This window comes from Calliopsis andreniformis, chromosome 1 (assembly GCF_051401765.1).
Source record: "Calliopsis andreniformis isolate RMS-2024a chromosome 1, iyCalAndr_principal, whole genome shotgun sequence".
Taxonomy (NCBI): Eukaryota; Metazoa; Arthropoda; class Insecta; order Hymenoptera; family Andrenidae; genus Calliopsis; species Calliopsis andreniformis.
In genome coordinates, this window is record NC_135062.1 from 4,210,426 (window position 1) to 4,216,129 (window position 5,704).

Sequence of the window (5,704 nt, forward strand, 5' to 3'; positions counted from 1 at the left end):
TCTCTTAAACCAAGTTGCAACCTTTTACTATTTTCTTCTAACCTATAATTAAAAATCTCTTTTGTAGATAATAATTCATTGTAAGTGTCACATAAGACTTTAAACTTTATGAAACATTCAATAATTACATTACATATGTATTTAGAAATATTATACAACGTTTTAAACGTTAGCATGGTAAAATTGGAGGTTCTCTACCTTATTACTTTTAAGACACATTATGTTTTTTAAAAAAACAAACTATGACTCTGTGGACTTTTAAAAATAGTCAAGTTATTATGAATTGAATAGTATGTTCCGTAATTTAATTAAAATTCCTATTTGCAACTAAATTTTTCATATTAAGCTTTTTCAAATTTGAAATACTGCTTCAAATAATCTATGGGAGACGTGGAGAATATGCGCTTAGCGCTTACAACAATAAGTTGTTTAAACTGCAAAGCAGACGTCCTACTACTGCCATCTAGCGAAACATTGGAGAATTTTTTAAGTGCCTACAATAATCTGTAGAAAATTCAATTCGCGATCACAAACGAGTATACAAGATAGACTGCTTTTGCTATGCATTTTGCTCATGCAATGCTTTTTTTTCTCTCATGCTTGTGGGCTCTAGAGCTCCATTACCATTTTCGTGTCACGACCAACATTAGCGACTGTGCACGAAGTATGAATGCAGCAGTGTAAGTGGTAAGAATGACAATTATAATATCGATCCGAAATTAAATACAAAGTGTGTCGAAAAGTTAGTTTAATGTTTATTAGATTAAATTGCATATTAAATTATTACAAACTGGTACAGCCACCAGTAAGGTATAAGACATACTTTATTAACGATATAAATAGCATATTTAGGAAGTTAAAGAACCGATAACGTTCCCATAAACCCTAAAATCTCTGTTTTTCTAATTAATCTGAAAACTAGTCATGAGACATGACCAACAACAAATCGCACTACTGCGAATGTATCTCTGCCTGCCGTAAGTGTGCATTGCCTTTTCCACGCTTTGCATCAAAATTTCGTGATTCGAAAAAATCAAACTTTGGAAATATACATAATTCGTACGGAATATAAATTTTGAAACCTTTTTCAATAAAAAATAATTAAAAAGAAGATAAAAGTACCGTATCGAAATTTAAGCTTCCTATTGCGTAATCGTACCTCAAAAGCCTACGTGACAAATGATAACATTTACTAGAATATTTTATGACTATGCGCATTTTTATGAATAATTAGAATACAATCATATAACGATACACCCACAGAGTAGAAAGGCAGCTCAGTAGATATAAATGAGGCGTCCGCCTGGGTCTACTGATAGTAGACAGTGCGTGAGCGTCATCGGTCTGAATGAACCTGTATTTCTTCAGTGATTAGGTTGGTGTAAATATTATTTTATTTGTACCTATTGTGGTAATAAAGTCCTGGAAGACACAAAGTGTTAGTGAGAAATTTTACGAAGTTCTGAGGTCATTTGTCCGCCCGAAAGGGTAGCCGTAAAAATGACGTCTCAGTCACATGATGTGAAGCGTGTTCTTTTCTTAGAAAGAAAGGAGAATATTCCTTCTAAACAGTCACTTTCAGAATGTAGAAAATAAAAACGCGAAATAAGAACACGAATACTCTTCAGCTAGATAGAATGTACAAACATTTCATGCTAGTGTTTAATGGAATAATTAACAAAGCTGCAATGATGCTTGACCAAAATGCTGCCCGAACTTCGACAAATGCATCTACTGTAGCGCCTCAAGTGGAGGCTATTGCAAACACTAGGAAATCTTCACAAGAAATTTTTCCGAATGTAGGATGATGTGGACCTATTTGAATCCAACTCAAATGCAACTACACAAGGAAAAAATCCTATAAAGAAAGTTAAACCCCTATCTATTTATACCTCCGATGTGAATTTAAAATGTTTAATTGATATAATAAAACTATTAGGATTAAATACAGAAAATGTTTCTATTAAGGAGGTGGATCCTACCAGCCATATAATATACATTAAATCAATAGAGTATTTTTCACCAATCTCTGCAAAATTAATGGAATTAAAAATTCCATAATTTCCATAATTTCACCGGCCGAACTTTTTAAAATTAAAGCCCTCGCTTATCAAAGAATTAGGTGGGAATACCTAAAAAACCTGCTTTATTCAAATGCAGGAGCTACCAAAGATTGAGCCACGCCAGTTCTAATTGTAATATGGAGTTCAGGTGTGTTAAATGCTCTTTATCTCACCCACCAGGTAAATGCAGCACTTTACAAAATACTGTGAAAGATTGTTTCAAATGAGCAGACTGCGGTCCCTGGGGTCACCCTGCATCCTCTAGAGCAGAGAAAAGACATTAGAAGAATTCATATCAAAAAGAAAGTGAAGCAGGTTTATCGAATAAACTCAATAATTAGCAACAAAAGGTAACCAATCTCTACCTGCTCAAGATCTGGGAATGATTACACCTACACATTTACCAATAAAATCATCTATTACTCAAACTACTTTAAGTATAAACATACCAGCAGAACGTGTGCAACCCTCTTCATCTCAACCGGAATGGATCTCCTCATTAAAGAATGAACTTACACAATTAATAACTAAGCAATATCAGACAATCGCTACTAAACTAACAGCTAACTCTGAAAAAATTGACTTTATTTTAAATACTTATTTTACGACTGATAATAATGGATAATGTACAAATACCAATTGCTAATTTACAGATGGCGTTCTTAACGCCAATTCAATTATTACTAACTCCAGACGTTATGAATTGTTTCAATTTCTCGAATATCATAAATTACACATAGTATTATTGTCTGAAATCAAACTTAATTCTAATCATATCATATGTTTTAAAAATTATAATTTAAAAAGAACGGATCGTCCAAACTTTATTCAAGGAAGAAGTACGCCTAATGTAATTAAAAAAGGCATTCAACATGAAGAGATTCGTTTGTCTTCTTCTACTAATAATGAAATTATAGAGTTTTCTGTCATTACAATTTGTACTAGAAATAATATTAACATATATATACTAAGTATTTACGCGTTCAATGACAATTGAATATTGGTATTAGATGAACTAAATATACTATTTAAAGACTTGAATCTGGATAGAGACAACATTTATTATATATTATAGCGGGTGATATGAATGCTCGTCATAAATCGTGGGGTGACAGTGTTAGTAATCAACGGGGCAGATATTTAATACTATGGGAATCTAACCATGAGATTAAATATAAAATGAAGCTATAGTTTCCTGCATTTCTAACTTTTAAACGGGCCGAATTTTATCTGGATATTTGCCTGGCTGACTCAAGACTTGAACTAGTGAACAGTATAAACGGATTTTTACTAACACTTCCTTATGACAGTGCTCAAACGGCTACTGTTTTTTCTTTTATACTACCTGAGGATTTAACTTTAAATAATGATTTATTAATATTCCTACTTCGATGCAATCTTAAGGCTACGAAGTGGTGAAAGTTTACTAAAGTTCTTAATGATATTTATGATCAGGATATTCCAACAAATTGTAATTTATCTATTGAAGAAATTGATTCTAGCCTGGATGCAATTACTCAGGCTATAACTGAAGCTATGGAATTGGTTTTGCCCAAATGGCCACCTCAAAATAGTATGGATCATTATGTTACAAGAAAAATACTTAGACTCCAAAAAAGTAAAAGAAAAATAGTTTCATTACCTTATTAATTACTTAAACTAAACTCCTTCTGTAGATTGACTATTACAAAGGAAGTTAAATCTAAATTAAAGGTCATCAATAACATTATACACATCGAATTCAAGGAAGAAGCCTTCTATAATAACGACAAGAAGATATGGTAAAATATTAACTATTTGTTAGGATGTTTGTACTGTATTGAAATTGTTTTCCCAAAAAACTGTATAATCGACTTTAAATTTTTAATTTTTTTTAAGTGTGTATAAGCTAATAAAAAAATTTTATTCTGGCAAAAACAAATCCTTCCTTTGAGAATGATATTAATATTTATCCGGTGTGTGGGAGTTAAGATCTTATAGTATGTCGGTGTACAATGAAGCGTGCGCCGTTTGTATCTGTCCGAAACATAAAAAATTTTAAATAATTTATCTCTTTTATAAGAGTAGGTACCTATTGGTTGAACCTAGTTCTAAAGAAAATAATGCAAAATTGAAGAAACAGCAGTACTTGGAAGGAAAGATAAGAATTTTAAGAAAAAAGTTTTGAGTTGTAATAAGAATTTAACTATAAATTGTTACTTAATTTACGAGGAAAATATTTATGTAGACGTATGCAAAAGAGCAAATGAATCGGTTCAATAGTTTTAGAACTATCCTGTACGCCAATTTCAAACAAGTAGTTTTGAGACAAATGCGTTTAAAGTTTGGGGTATGGATCATTCTACACTAACTCGATCACTTTTGTACCTCGATGTCAGGAATTTTTATGATATTTAAGATGTGATTAAGTTATTTTTTGTTGATACTTTTTTGTAATGAACGAAGTTCTACAAAGTTTTCGTTAAAATTGACTATTGTACGAATACTTTTTACAGTATCCACTTATACATATACAGGGTTGTCTGCCTAACTTTATCATCTGGAATATGTCTCTTATTTTTGATAATATTAAAATATGTTTTAGATACAAGTTGAATGGTTTTGAGGAATACGTAATTTGGCATAACTAGCTTTTTCATAAATGAACGTATAGAAGACATATCAAGTTCACCAATTTGTTTTTAAATGAATTCAAATATTTGTTAATACACTAATCGATCCAGCTGGTCATTTTCTACAAAAGAGTATTAAGCCATTTATGCCAAGAAACCATTAGTTTAGGAAATATCTACATTCAGAAAGTGAAAAAATTGATATTCAGATATCTAGTAATTTAATGTTTTTTTCACATAAATAGATCAATATTTTTTTATGAAAAATGATTAGACAGATTGATTAATATATTAAAAAATAATGATTTAATTTATAAAAAACATTGGAAATCTCTATGACCAACAAATCTACGCGTTCACTTACGAAAGAAACTAATCGTGCCAAATTATGTTCTCTCTAGAAATCACTTAACTGTTATCTGAAAAATTTTTTATTATTATGAAAAGCAAGTCTACCAAAGACAAATTATTGTTTTTAATAATGTTTTTTGTATTTATCTACAAAAAATAGTTACTTATATAATGTACGTACTACATGAAAATCTTTTTTAAAATCATTATTCATTAATATATTAATCAATTTATCTAATCATACGCTAAAAAAAAAAAATATTAATCTACTGATATCAAAAAACTATTAAATTACTAAATATTTAAATGTCAGTTTCTTCATTTTCTGAGTGCAGATATCTCCTAAACTAATGGTTTCTCGGTATAAATGGGTTAATATTTTTTGTAGGAAATGACCAGTTGAATCGTTTAATGTATTAATAAGTATTTAAATCCATTTAAAAACGAATAAATGAACTTGATACGTCCTTTACAGATTCACTTACGAACAGGTAATAATGATAAATTATGTACCCCTCGAAACTATCCAATTTGTATGTCAAATATTTCTTAATTATATAAAAAATAAGCGAGATATTTCAGGTGATAGAGTTAAGTATCCTGTCACATTGTACGTTTCACCTCTTAAAGATCTTATATAAATAATAGTTTTTTTTACTACACGTTTTCACATTCGTA